Source organism: Pleurodeles waltl, chromosome 9 (assembly GCF_031143425.1).
Source record: "Pleurodeles waltl isolate 20211129_DDA chromosome 9, aPleWal1.hap1.20221129, whole genome shotgun sequence".
NCBI lineage: Eukaryota > Metazoa > Chordata > Amphibia > Caudata > Salamandridae > Pleurodeles > Pleurodeles waltl.
This window is the reverse complement of record NC_090448.1, coordinates 401,879,813-401,893,200: the sequence shown is the minus strand read 5'-3', so window position 1 is coordinate 401,893,200 and position 13,388 is coordinate 401,879,813.

The following is a 13,388-nucleotide window of genomic DNA, read 5'->3' as shown; positions in this document are numbered from 1 at the left end:
GTACAACCAAACAGCTCGGCGGTCACCGCCAACAGACAGGCGGAAGACAATGTACCTCCCACAGTATCACAACCTACCAATCCGCCACCTTTTCCGGGGTGGATTCACCGCAAACAAAAACACGGCGGAAACAGGACTTCGAAGGGAAAACGCTCACCTCTACACACCCCACGAGGAATCCAGACGCCATGGAACCCGAACTCCACATCCTGCCAGCCCTTATCTTCTTGCTCCTCTACCAGGAGCACGAATGCCGGCGGCGAAGACCACTGTGAGTACTGCACCTACGACACAGGGGAGGGGGAGGGAAAAAACAGGGACACACACAAGCAACACCCCCACCCCCGCCCTCACCCACGACAACACACACACTAATACAGCATGATACATAACAGTTACACCCCCCAAACCCCATGGGAAGAAAGCAAGGACAAAAGGAAATGAGTGTAACCATTGTAATATATTAAAATCCAGTATGCAAAAATATATATATACACTATAAACAAAATATACACCAAGAATAGTAGTCCTGGTAGTGCTCCATTGAAGTCCGTGGAACACTGGACCCACACGGTATGGGCGAGGCCCACACTCAGTCCCCGAACATGACGGAGAGAACACTGCAGGGGCATCAGATAGCAATAAAACAGGCACCTCAGTGGGAAGGGAAAGGGGGGCACCTCAGCCGGTTGAGTGCACAAATGCCAAATCCACGAGGGGGCCACATGCCCACTGTTCCACCCTGGGGAGTTCAAAGCCACAGTCTCTCCAGTCGATAAAAGTGGGTGGGTTGCCCACTGTTCCATCCTGGGGAGTGCAAAGCCACAGTCTCTCAAGTCACTACAGTGGGTGGGTTGCCCATTGTTCCATCCTGGGGAGTGCAAAGCCACAGTCTCTCAAGTCTCTACAGTGGGTGCTTTGCCCACTGTTCAATCCTGGCGAGTGCAAATCCACAGTCTCTCAAGTCTCTACAGTGGGTGGTTTGCCCACTGTTCCATCCTGGGGAGTGCAAATCCACAGTCTCTCAAGTCTCACAAGTGGATGGTTTGCCAACTGTTCCATCCTGGGGAGTGCAAAGCCACAGTCTCACAAGTCTCTACAGTGGGTGGGTTGCCCACTGTTCCATCCTGGGGAGTGCAAAGACACAGTCTCTCAAGTGGATAACAGTCGCCACTGGTTCTGGAGAGGGCATTGTGCCCAGAGTGCTTCATCCTGCCAAGGACAGAGGTAGTGGATGTTTGTCTCTCATCCTGCCAAGGACAGAGGTAGTAGATGTGATACTCCACTGGTTCTGGAGGGGGCTTTGTGCCCAGAGTGCTTCATCCTGCCAACAACAGAGGTAGTGGATGTTTGTCTCCACTGGTTCTGGTGGGGGCATTGTGCCCCGAGTGCTTCATCCTGCCAAGGACAGAGGTAGTGGATGTGATACTCCACTGGTTCTGGAGGGGGCTTTGTGCCCAGAGTGCTTCATCCTGCCAAGGACAGAGGTAGTGGATGTTTGTCTCCACTGGTTCTGGAGGGGGCATTGTGCCCAGAGTGCTTCATCCTGCTCATGACGGACTCAGTAGCGTCAGTGCCCTTGGCGCCCATGGGCCAGCGGTGCTTGTTGCGGCGGTGTCATTAGCAGCGGTGCTTGTGGCGGCAATGCCCTGTTCAGCGGTGCTTGTGGCAGCGGTGCCCTGTTCAGCGTTGCTTGTGGCGGCGGGGCCCTGTTCAGCGGTGCTTGTGGCGGAGGGGTCCTTTGCAGTGACTCAGCTGCTGGCGGTCATGTCTGGCCCAGCGGGGCCGGTGCTGGCGGTCCTTCATGGCCCAGCGGGGCTGGTGCTGGTGGTCCTTCATGGCCCAGCGGGGCTGGTGCTGGCGGTTCTTCATGGCCCAGAGGGGCTGGTGCTGGCGGTCCTTCATGGCTCAGCGGGGCTGGCGGTCCTTCTTGGCCCAGCAGGGCTGGTGCTGGCGGTGGCCTCCTGGGCAGCAGGGCTGGTGCTGGCTGTGGCCTCCTGGGCAGCAGGGCTGGTGCTGGCGGTGGCCTACTGGGCAGCAGGGCTGGTGCTGGCGGTGGCCTCCTGGACAGCTGGGCTGGAGGTGGCCTCCTGGGCAGCTGGGCTGGTGCTGGCGGTGGCCTCCTGGGCAGCAGGCTGGTGCTGGCGGTGGCCTCCTGGGCAGCGGGGATGATGGCGGTGGCCTCCTGGGCAGCGGGGCTGGTGCTGGCCTCCTGGGCAGCTGGGCGGGTGGCAGTGGCCTCCTGGGCAGCGGGGATGATGGCAGTGGCCTCCTGGGCAGCGGGCTGGTGCTGGCGGTGGCCTCCTGGGCAGCTGGGCGGTGGCCTCCTGGGCAGCGGGGATGATGGCGGTATTCTCCGCCGTGCTGCTCTTCCCAGACTTGCTGACTTTCTTGTGGGCCTTCCCCACCTTGGAAGTTGTCGCAGCTGACTCCACACTCCCACCTGTACCCCTGGGAGCGGCTTTGGTGGCTTAAGTCTTCCCCCTCTCCCGCCAGGCACTGGCCAACTTTTGATGCTTGACAGGTGGGGGACTGTCCGTGCTGTGGCTCCGTGCCACACTGGCTGCCCTGGTGGCCGGTGCTCTCCAGATTCTGGTGACTACAGGCACCACTGGTCCCGGAGATGTTGTGGCTGAGCTGCTAGGTTGGGACCTGGAGAGTCGGGCCCTAGGAGACTGACGGGGTGGGGGAGGTGAGGGAAAGAGGTCAAGGTTGGACAGGAAAAGTTTCTTGGGAACACTGGAACGGGTAGCTGGAGGGGGTTTGGGAGTGGAGGAAGAGGTTGTGGTTGTAGGAGGTGTTCGTTTGGTGACTTTGGGTGAAGGTGCATGCGCTGGAGGCTGTCGTGAGGTGGATGGCTGTTGGGTGGGTGTGTGCCTGCGTTTGTGTATCTTGGGAGGGGGCGTCACAGACACACTGGGAGAGGACACAGGGGCCGTGTGTATGGTAGTGCGGGTGGTGACTGCACGTGAGTGGGGTGTGGTGGTGGGTGTGCTGGTGATGGAAGTAGTGCCTGTAGATGTAGTGCATGCAGGTGTGAGTGGAGACAAGACTGGGAGGGAGGAGGGAGACGAGAAGGAGGGGGACACAGTGGAGGCAGTGGATGTTGGTGTGTCTGCATATGTGTGATGCTTGCATGAGTGCCTGTGGGATGTGTGGTGCTTATGTTTGCCTGAGCTTCCCTTGTGTGTTGACGTGTGTGCATGCTGATATGAAGGTGTGCTTGGGATAGGCTGAGGTAGAGGGGATTGGGTCTAGGTGGAGGAAGTTGGAGGGGGGAGGCTAGACACAGGGACAATGGCTGCCATCAGTGCTGAGGCCAGAGTCTGAAAAGCTCGCTGAAGGGCCGCCTGACCAGAATGAATGCCCTCCAGGAATGCATTTGTTTGTTGCAACTGCCTTTCTACACCCTGGATGGCATTCAAAATGGTAGACTGCCCAACAGTGAGGGACCTGAGGAGGTCAATGGCCTCCTCACTGAGGGCAGCTGGGGTGACTGGGGCAGGGCCTGAGGTGCCTGGGGCGAAGGTGATGCCCACCGTCCTGGGTGAACGGGCATGGGGCAAAGGCTTAGGGGCTGCTGGGAGGGCGGTTCTGGTAGGGGGGGTGGTGGCTGTACCTGTAGATGGGGGGGCACAGATGTTGCCGCCACCACAAAGGAGCTCCCATCAGAGGACGAGTCCGTGTCACTGGTGTCAGTTCCTGTCCCCACCGTGGAGCTCCCCTCGCCCTCCGTCCCACTGGTGAACTCCGAGTCCGTAGTCTCGCCCTCCAGGGCCATGTAGGATGCTGCTCCCTCCTGCTCCGGTGCCACTGCTCCTCCGCCTGATGATGCTAATGCACACAAGAACAGGGAGACCACAAAAAGGGGGGGACGACAGAAGAAAGACATGTTGAGTGCATGCATTACCGCTACCATTGGCGGACACGACAGACACAGAAGCCCCCTGCACTACGCCGCGCACTTGGGATCCACTGTTCAATCCCGGTGACATGGCCTACAAGGCTAGGGACGACATTTGCAGACATGGATGACACAGGAGCCTGACTAGGTGAACTTGGCACTGTACACAGGTGGGGTCTGCCAGAACAAGGGGACCTAACTAGCACACTTGCCCTGACCTAGGGAAACCCACAGCCCACCTCCCCCACCCAGACACCTCCACTGTGCGCAAAATCAGCAGAATGAGAGTGTACTCACCCCCTTGTGGCTGCTGTGATGCCCTCAAGCGCCCACCCAACTCTGGGTACGCCCCCGCCAGGATCCTGAACATCAGGGGGGTCATGGTGCGACGGGCACCCCTCCCACGTTGGGAGGCCATCCCCAGCTGGGCCTCCGCCGTCTTCTTGCTCCAGCGGCGAATGTCCTCCCAACTCTTACGGCAGTGGGTGCTCCGTCTGTGGTGGACCCCCACGGTCCGGACTTCCTTGGTGATGGCACGCCAAATATCCTTTTTCTGGTGGGTGCTGACCTACATGAATTGTACATGGGGAAAATAAAAGTTATTACCAACTGCACCGTCACAGTCATTGGCCCCTATCCCTACCCTTGCCATGTGGAACATGCACTCACCGTTGTTTCATGCACGCCTCAATCTCCCCCCCCCATCTTTCATCCACCCCACTCCACACAGGCATAGCCCATACAGCATGCTCCCAGTGTACTTACCTGTTTGTCTGGAGGACCGTAGAGTAGCGTGTGCTGGGGAGGACTCCATCCACAAATTTCTCCAACTCCTCCGATGTGAAGGCAGGGGCCCGTTCCCCAGAAGCACGAGCCATTGTCTCTTCCAGACCGATGTCACAGCAGCACTTGCAGTGTAGGTCCTCTCCTGTCGAAGATCAGGTATCGAGTGATTGAACAGATAGAATATGGCGGTCACGTCCGCGGCGGTGCATCGCCATTGGCTCCTGGGACCCATAGGGTCCAATGTTAACCAGTGCAGAATTGCGCCCCGGTCTTCGACCGCCTACCGCGATGGTGTACAACGCCAGAGCAGTTACATCACATCCCATTGTCCCACTGTACAGGTCAGGCAGCCGCCATTTCAGGGGCCCACATGGCTTAATTTTTAACTGCGTCACACATACCTAGGCCTTGCCTCAACACTCATACAGGCCAAACTTCGGATTATGATTTGTGTTATGTGTAAGCTGTGGGGAGGTACCTCTGAGTTGGTTGACTCTGTGCTCGCTGTTGTCCTTCAAAGGCACCGTCCGCTGGGACATGTGAGGAGATGGCGGCATCCTCCGGTGTACAGACCGCTGGTGGACCTGTCGACAATGGAGGAAAGACATGTGATCATCACCTACAGGCTTGATCGTGCCACAATCCTGGAACTGTGTGCCCAGTTGGAGCCAGCCCTGATGTCAGCTATCCGCCATCCCATAGGAATCCCCCCTCAAGTGCAGGTGCTGTCAGTACTTCATTTCCTAACAAGTGGGTATTTTCAAACAACAGTGGCCATAGCATCAGGGATGTCCCAGCCTATGTTTTCCAACGTGTTGTCCAGAGTGTTCTCTGCCCTGCTGAAACACATGCGGAGCTACATCGTTTTCCCTCAGGTGGAGGATTTGCCTACAGTGAAAGGTGACTTCTATGCCCTGGGACATATCCCCAACATCATAGGTGCCATTGATGGGACACATGTGGCTTTGGTACCCCCCCCGCAGGAGTGAACAGGTGTACAGAAACCGGAAGAGTTATGTGATGGGGCAACTCCAGAGGCACCGTGTGTGGCTATTAGGTGAGCACCTAGAAGCAAGTCAGTGGGAATGGTTGTCTGGGTCTGGGGATATCCCTCCAGGTTAGTGTGTGTCTAACAGTTGTCCTTCGCCATTTGCAGGTGACTCTGGTTACCCCAACCTGTCATGGCTACTGACCCCAGTGAGGAATCCCAGGACAAGGGCAGAGGAACGCTACAATGAGGCCCATGGGCGAACTCGGCGGATAATAGAGCGGACCTTCGAGCTCCTGAAGGCCAGGTTCAGGTGCCTCCATATGACAGGTGGATCCCTATTCTACTCACCAAAGAAGGTGTGCCAGATCAAGGGTGTTTATTTAAGTGCTCAATATTGGAGAGGGTTGTAAAATGGTGAGGGGTGATGGTGGAGGAATGTCCATGGCAGAGTACAGTCTATTAGTCTTACAGGTGCATTGCACAAATGAGCATAAGAAGTGGAGCTGGGGCGGTTTGAGGATGGACAGGGTGACAAAGTGGGACAAAAGGATGACAATCAGGGTGGTCTCATTTCTTGGCAGGGGTCTTGGCATCGTTCTCTATCTTTGTCCTGGATCTCAGGGACCGTTTGTAGGGTGGTTCTCCCTCTGCAGGGGGTGGGGTGCTGGTGTAGTGGTCCTGTGGCGGGGCGTCCTGTCCACTAGTGCCGGCGGAGGTGGTGGGCAGTTCTCGTCCAGGCTAGTGTCAGGGGCCCCTTGTTGTGCCACAGTGTCCCTCCTGGTGTTGAGTACTTCCTTCAGCACCCCTACGATGGTGCCCGGGGTGGAATTGATCGATCTGAGTTCCTCCCTGAAGCCCAAATACTATTCCTCCTGCAGGCGCTGGGTCTCCTGAAACTTGGCCAGTACCGTTGCCATTGTGTCCTGGGAGTGGTGGTAGGCTCCCATGATGTTGGAGAGGCCCTCGTGGAAAGTGGGTTCCCTTGGCCTGTCCTCCCCCTGTCGCACAGCAGCCCTCCCAGTTCCCCTGTTTCCCTGGGCCTCTGTCCCCTGAGCGGTGTGCCCACTACCACTGCCCCCAGGTCCCTGTTGTTGTTGGGGTGGTGGGTTAGCCTGGGTTCCCTGTAGTGGTGGACACACTGCTGATTGACGTGTCCTGGGGACAGAGGTATGGGCCCGCTGGGTGGGTGCTGTGCTGGTGTTTCCAGAGGGGGGAAGCTCTGTAGTGGCTTGTGACTGTGTGAGGGGAACCGACTGTCCCGAGGTCCCCGATGGGCCGGGCTGGTCATCTAGATCCAGTTGGACAGAGCTGCTGTCATCACTGTGGGCCTCTTCTGTTGGTGGTGTGGACATGTGTGGACCCTCCTGTCCGGTGACATTGGGTAGGGGTCCTGCAGGGGTATAAAAGGATGTTTATTACATCTGTGTGTGCTATGGTGTGCAATAGGTGGGTGACCGTGTACCCCAGTGCTTGCATTTCTGTGTGGGACCTTGTGTGATGGTGGTTTAGGGGGGTGTATGGGTATGTGCAGTGGCCATGCATTGGTGATGGGTGTCCATGCTTTGTTGTTGCTTGCAGGGCTTGGTGTTAGGATGTGTGGTTTGTGATATTGGGACATTTATGAGGAGTTGGAGTGATGGGGGTGAGGGCGAGGGTGGGGGTATGTGATAGCATGCAGGTAGGGTGGGGGATGTAATAGTTAAGATTTGACTTACCAGAGTCCATTCCTCCATCTACTCCTGCGAGGCCCTCAGGATGCAGAATCGCCAAGACTTTCTCCTCCCATGTTGTTAGTTGTGGGGGAGGAGGTGGGGATCCGCCGCCAGTCCTCTGAACCGCAAGGTGGTGTCTTGAGACCATGGAACGCACCTTCCCCCGTAGGTCGTTCCATCTCTTCCTGATGTCATCCCTATATCTTGGGTGCTGTCCCACTGCGTTGACCCTGTCCACTATTTTTCGCCATAGCGCCATCTTCCTAGCTATGGAGGTGTGCTGCAGCCGTGATCCGAATAGCTGTGGCTCTACCCGGATGATTTCCTCCACCATGGCCCTGAGTTCCTCCTCAGCGAACCTGGGGTGTCTTTGCTGTGCCATGGGGTGGTGTGGGTGATGTGTGGGGTGGTGTATGTAGTGATAAGTGGGGTGATATTTAGTGGTGTGTTATGTGAGGTGCGTGGAAGTTCTGTGGGTGATGGTATTGTGTGCCTGTGGATGCTTGGTAGTTGTTTGTGGTGTCTCTCTCTGGCCTTCTCTCGGTGATTCTGGTCGTAGGGGTTTGTGGGTGATGTGGGTGTGTGTTTTATATTGTATTGGGTGTGTGGGAGTGGTGTGTGTATGTGTATGAGGTATGTGTATTTCGAATTGTCCAATGTGGCTGTGTTTTGTAAAAGTGTGTGTATTTTGAGCGTGGCGGTGTGTACCGCCAATGGAATACCGCGGTTGAAAGACCGCCGCGTGGATTTGTGTGTCGTGATAGTGTGGGCGTATTTCTGTTGGCGTGACGGTGGAGGTTTTGTTTTCGCCAGTTTATCACTGACCTTTGGTGTGCCGGACTTGTGTGGGTGTCTGAATTTTGGCGGATTCTGAGCTGTGGGTCATAATAGCTGTAGCGGATTTCCGCGGCCGTGGCGGTGTGTTGGCAGTTTTCTGCACGGCTGTAAGCGGCTTTTACCACCAATGTTGTAATGAGGGCCTATATCTTACTTTGATATAGTATATGCAGAGCCAGCTTCCTACACCTTCTTTTGGATTTCTACACCGATTCTGCTTTGCTCTTTCTCCTTCCTGATGTCATGAGGCGTTTGGTGCCTTGCTGATTTCTCCAATGCTAATATCCGTCTTCAACCAAGATCTGCAATATTATCAAGGAGGTTTTTTGTTCTTTGTGGGGTATTTCCCTTAAATGGGACCCTCTTAACTGAAAAATTGATACCCTTCCCTATCCTATTATGTGTGGCTGGCACAGTAGTTACTGGGTGGAGCTGCTCCTTCCCCAGGCAATCAAGGTGGCAACTTAACAATTCCTCTCAGTATCAAGTCCTTGGCAAGATGTCATAGATATACAGAACCAATTATCAGTGAGGTGTTTAAGCAACAATGATATCATACATGTTAATACCATGTTTTAAAGTGGATTTGACATTTAGGCACAGCTACGCTCTACTGCTTTCTAGGAAGACATCTTGGTGTTTTGGTGAAGAATGGACTGTATAATATGAGGTTGAATTAAGTATTGGAAGTATTGCCATCTAGTTATCTAAAACGATGTAAAGATAAATGTACTTTTGCAAACCAAAAGTTAGAGTATTTGGGCCATGTACTCTTCTGAGAGTTAAGCTCAAGCATGTACCATTGGAGGAAATTTAGAATGCCACTGCTTCCAATGACAGGGCTTTTTTATTTTGGTTATATTTACTTAAGAATTTTATGCAAAGTTAGTGCCTGGTTTCGCCTCACAGACTGAAGCTTCAAGTTGCTAGAAAGGAGTCATAGATTACATTGGAGATAGAGAGAAAGCAGAAGTGTTGATTGTTTTAAAAAAAGGAATTGTCAGATCCTCCTTGCACACATCCATCCTAGGAAATTGTATTGGTCCCACTTTTTATGCCAGTAAGTATGGGTCAGGGGATCTATTGAGACAAAAAGGAGCATGATGAGGTGAATGTGGTTTGTGCATCACATTCCATAAGACCAGAGGAGAAAGAGAGAGGGTTTTTCAATTGGAAAAGACATGCTTGCCTGCACGTGCATTATAGAAAAAATTAAGAAGTACATATGGGGCACTAAATTCACTCTGAGGTTTAATCATAAAGGTGGAAAGGTGCTCATCAGGGAGGGCTCCTAGATCACTTCATCCTCTTGCGATGAAATGACACGAATCACAGTTTAGAGCATGGAAGTAAGACATGTTTCTTGCAATAATGTGACTGGTTCCATAACCATAATATTTTAAGGTGGAATGGTGTGGGTCAAAAGTTGGGTCAACCTTCTGTGAGCCTTTTGACTTGGCCAGCACCTTGTCCCCTCAGCACTGGTAGGATGATTTTGCTCTCTTCTTCCGGATAGCATGTTCCATCATCTGACTTTTCTTATACTCATCATGCTGTCAGATATCCCTCTGACATTGATTTTTGACCGGTTAGCTCATAAGGTTGTGCCTGTCTAGTTTGCTTCTGAACAGAAAGGTGCCGTGAGGAGTGTGTCAATAATACCTCTGATGCGGGGCCTCATAAACAAAGCCCTTTTGTGATCACAAGCCCTGTAGTATTCTCGTGGTCCCTTCTAGTAGTCTGCCAAGAACTTGCTTCTGATTATAATTAATAAAACACAGAGGGAAAACCCCTGGTTAGATCTATGTGCAGGAAGCGTTTCCCCCTATTCGTCCCCCTCCTTCTATTCGTTGGTATTATGGATGTACCTACTCATTCCCTCTTTCCCGCCTGCACTAATTGTTGTCCAAAAAGTGTTTTGTTGGGAAATGGGTTGGGGCAGCAGAAAGCTCTGGAACTGCCAAACTTTGATAAATGGAAAATAAAAAAGATTAAGAAATATAGCCCTGTCCAAGAAATGTAATATATGTGTGTGTGTGTGTGTGTGTATATATATGTGTGTGTGTGTGTGTGTGTGTATATATATGTGTGTGTATATATGTATGTGTATATATATATTTACTTGTAGATAGTGTTCTAAAATCACGAATATCTCTATCTACCTAGAGACTGAAATCTATACATGATGGTGGCAGGAACTTTGGTATCAATACATTGTTGGGTGAATATGGTGCACAACAGCACTGCAGTCTCTTGGCCTTTGTGCCATGAGGAGCGAGTGCTACCCCTGGATGCCGTGGAACATTTGGGAAGGCCACAAGATAGGAGTAAGTCTTCTCTCTGGCTTTAGGTTTACAAGTTTTTCTAACTTGGGGCCAGATGTAGCAAAGTTTTGCGAGTCGCAAATGGCCCGATTTGCTATTTGCGACCTCGCAAAATCCGAAAACGGATGCAAAAATCCCATTTCCGAAATGCAAATAGCAATGCGACACAGCACCGACTCGCAAAAATTTGGACCTGATTTTGCGACCGCAAACCATATGCAAAAGCCAGTCGCAAATTGCGACTAGTTGCAAAAAGCCCGTTTTGCACATCCAGATTACCACTGATTCAGAGCAGGTGGTAACCAGAACCAAAGTATAAAAGGAGACCCAGAAGGCATCTGGGTGACTCAAAATGGCTGAACCGTACGTGATAGCATGGAGGAGGAGAGTCCAGGCCGCCCAGCAGAGGAGGAGGAGGCAGAGACAGGAGAGGATATACTGAACCAGGCAGACACTATTTCAACAGACTGAGGAGGAGATATGACAATTACAGAATGAGCAGTGCTGTAATCTTAGAATTAATTGAACTACTGAATCCTCAGCTTGAACGACAGACAATGCGCGGCAGCGCCATCCCTACACATGTGCAAGTGCTATGCTCACTGCACCTATTGGCCTCGGGTAGCTATCAGGGGGTGATTGCTGTGGCAGGTGGGGTATCCCAAAGTGCACTCTCACGATTCTTCAGATGTTTCCTAGATGCCATACTCATATGCATGTCCAGATATATATACCTACCCAGGAATGAGGCAGAAATTAACAGCACCAAGTTGGACTTCTACAGAATTGCCAACTTCCCCCATCTAATAGGGTGTGTGGATGGGACACATATACAAATTTACCCTCCTGCAAATCTGGAATATGTGTTACGCAATAGGAAATATACCCACTCACTAAACATCCAGGTGGTATGTGACGCCCATAATGTCATTACTGACATTGTAGCTAAATATCCAGGGAGAACACATGACTCATACATATCCAGGCACAGTGGGATACACCAATGGCTAGAACGTGGGGAGTTTGGAGACGGATATCTATTAGGTATTGCTGACTACACCCTGAAGCCATACATACAGGTCACTGTGTAACCCACTGATGCCCTGCTAAGTTTGCCTTTTTTGTCAAACAGGTGACAGTGCATATGCCATGAGACCATGGATACTCACCCCGTACCTAACACCTGGCAATCAGAACGAGAGGCGATATAACAGTGCACATCGGTGGACCAGAACTGTAGTGGAGAGGACCTTTGGCTTGTTAAAGGCAAGATTCAGATGCCTCCACAAAAGTGGAGGTGCACTCCAGTATGCCCCAGAAACAGCATGCAAGATAGTTGCCGCCTGTGCCATCCTGCACAACATTGCCACCACACGTGGGCTACATCTCACCCCTGAAGACACAGACACAGAGGATGAGGAGCAAGAGCTACCACACCGACAGCCTGGGGATAGAAGCATCGCAAATGAGAGCAGACAGAGACGGAACCACATTGCAACCCAATACTTTGGCAGGTACGTGGCAACCGTGACCACACTCACTAATGTCAGACACACATAGCCCAGTTGTGTAGTGAAACAAACAAAACCTTTTTATTTCTAAACTATGAAAAAATTAGAATTGTGCTGTATGCCACAGTCTTGATTTGTCAAAAGTAATTTAAGACACATTATTTGCATGCGCCTTATTAGGAGTACATTTTGGTGGCTCACACCCTCCTCCTTCTGCGACCACCATGGCTCATTCCTGGCGGGTCCCCTGACCCCTGCCATGCACTGCTACTCCGCAGCGCACGGGATTTGCTGGCAGACACACTGCTGATTCTCGAGCCCTCCTCGCTGTCCTGCGGGGTATCCCCTGTGCCCCTTGCAGCCTGCCAGGTCTCCATTAGGTCTACCACTTGGCTGATGAGGCCAAGTCCCTGTACCACATCCCCTGCAAAATGTCCTAGTTCAACCTGCAGGCTGACAGTACGCCTTGACAGGCATGTGGTGTTAGTAGCAAGGCACCCAATGGATGCTGCCAGTCTGTCAAACCGGGCAGCAGTGTTGCGCTCCCTGCGCCTTGCCTGTGCCCTGTCTGCCACAAGTTCAGTGACCAAATGTTCAATGGCCTGTGTCAAGTTCCCCAGATGTTGGTTATTGTGTTGGAACTGACTGTCCACATTTGCCATCCCATGGGTCATAGTAGTCTGCAGTCTATTGAGATTCCTATTTATTGACCGCAATTTATTTTTGCAGGCGCTGACCCTGAATCAGTGATGCCTCCAGTCCTGCAAACTCTACGTCTGCTACATCATCCCAGGGTACAGACTGCACTCTGCGCCGGCGTCTGCGCACTGCTCCAGCTGCTGGCTCTGTGTGCCTCTCTGTGGGGCTGGGCCCTGGTGCTACCCCTGCTGCCTCCATGTCCTGTGTAGGATATTCCATGGACTCTGGTGGTGTTCTGCTGGGCCCTGCTGTGTCACTGGCAGCCTTGTGCTGTGGGTCTGGCCCATGTTCCTTTCCCTGCATTTGTTCGCTCATGGGGGTGTCTTATGGGAGACCTGTGGGACATAGGGGATACACTGTCAGTCTTGCACATCTGTTTCTTGACTAATAATAAACATTTGCCTATATTTGAACCTCTGTACTACATTGCCCATAATGCACTATTCTAGAGGTTGCTAGACTGGAATGGAGCTAGTCTGGTGGTGACTGCTGCTGTGTACTGGGATAGTGTGTATACTGTATTTGTGGGTGTCAAAGCATTTCTCATGGTACTCACTTTTTGATGTCCCAGGCGCTGAACTGACCACTTCTCCCATGCCCAGTATGGCCTCTGGCTCCAGTGTC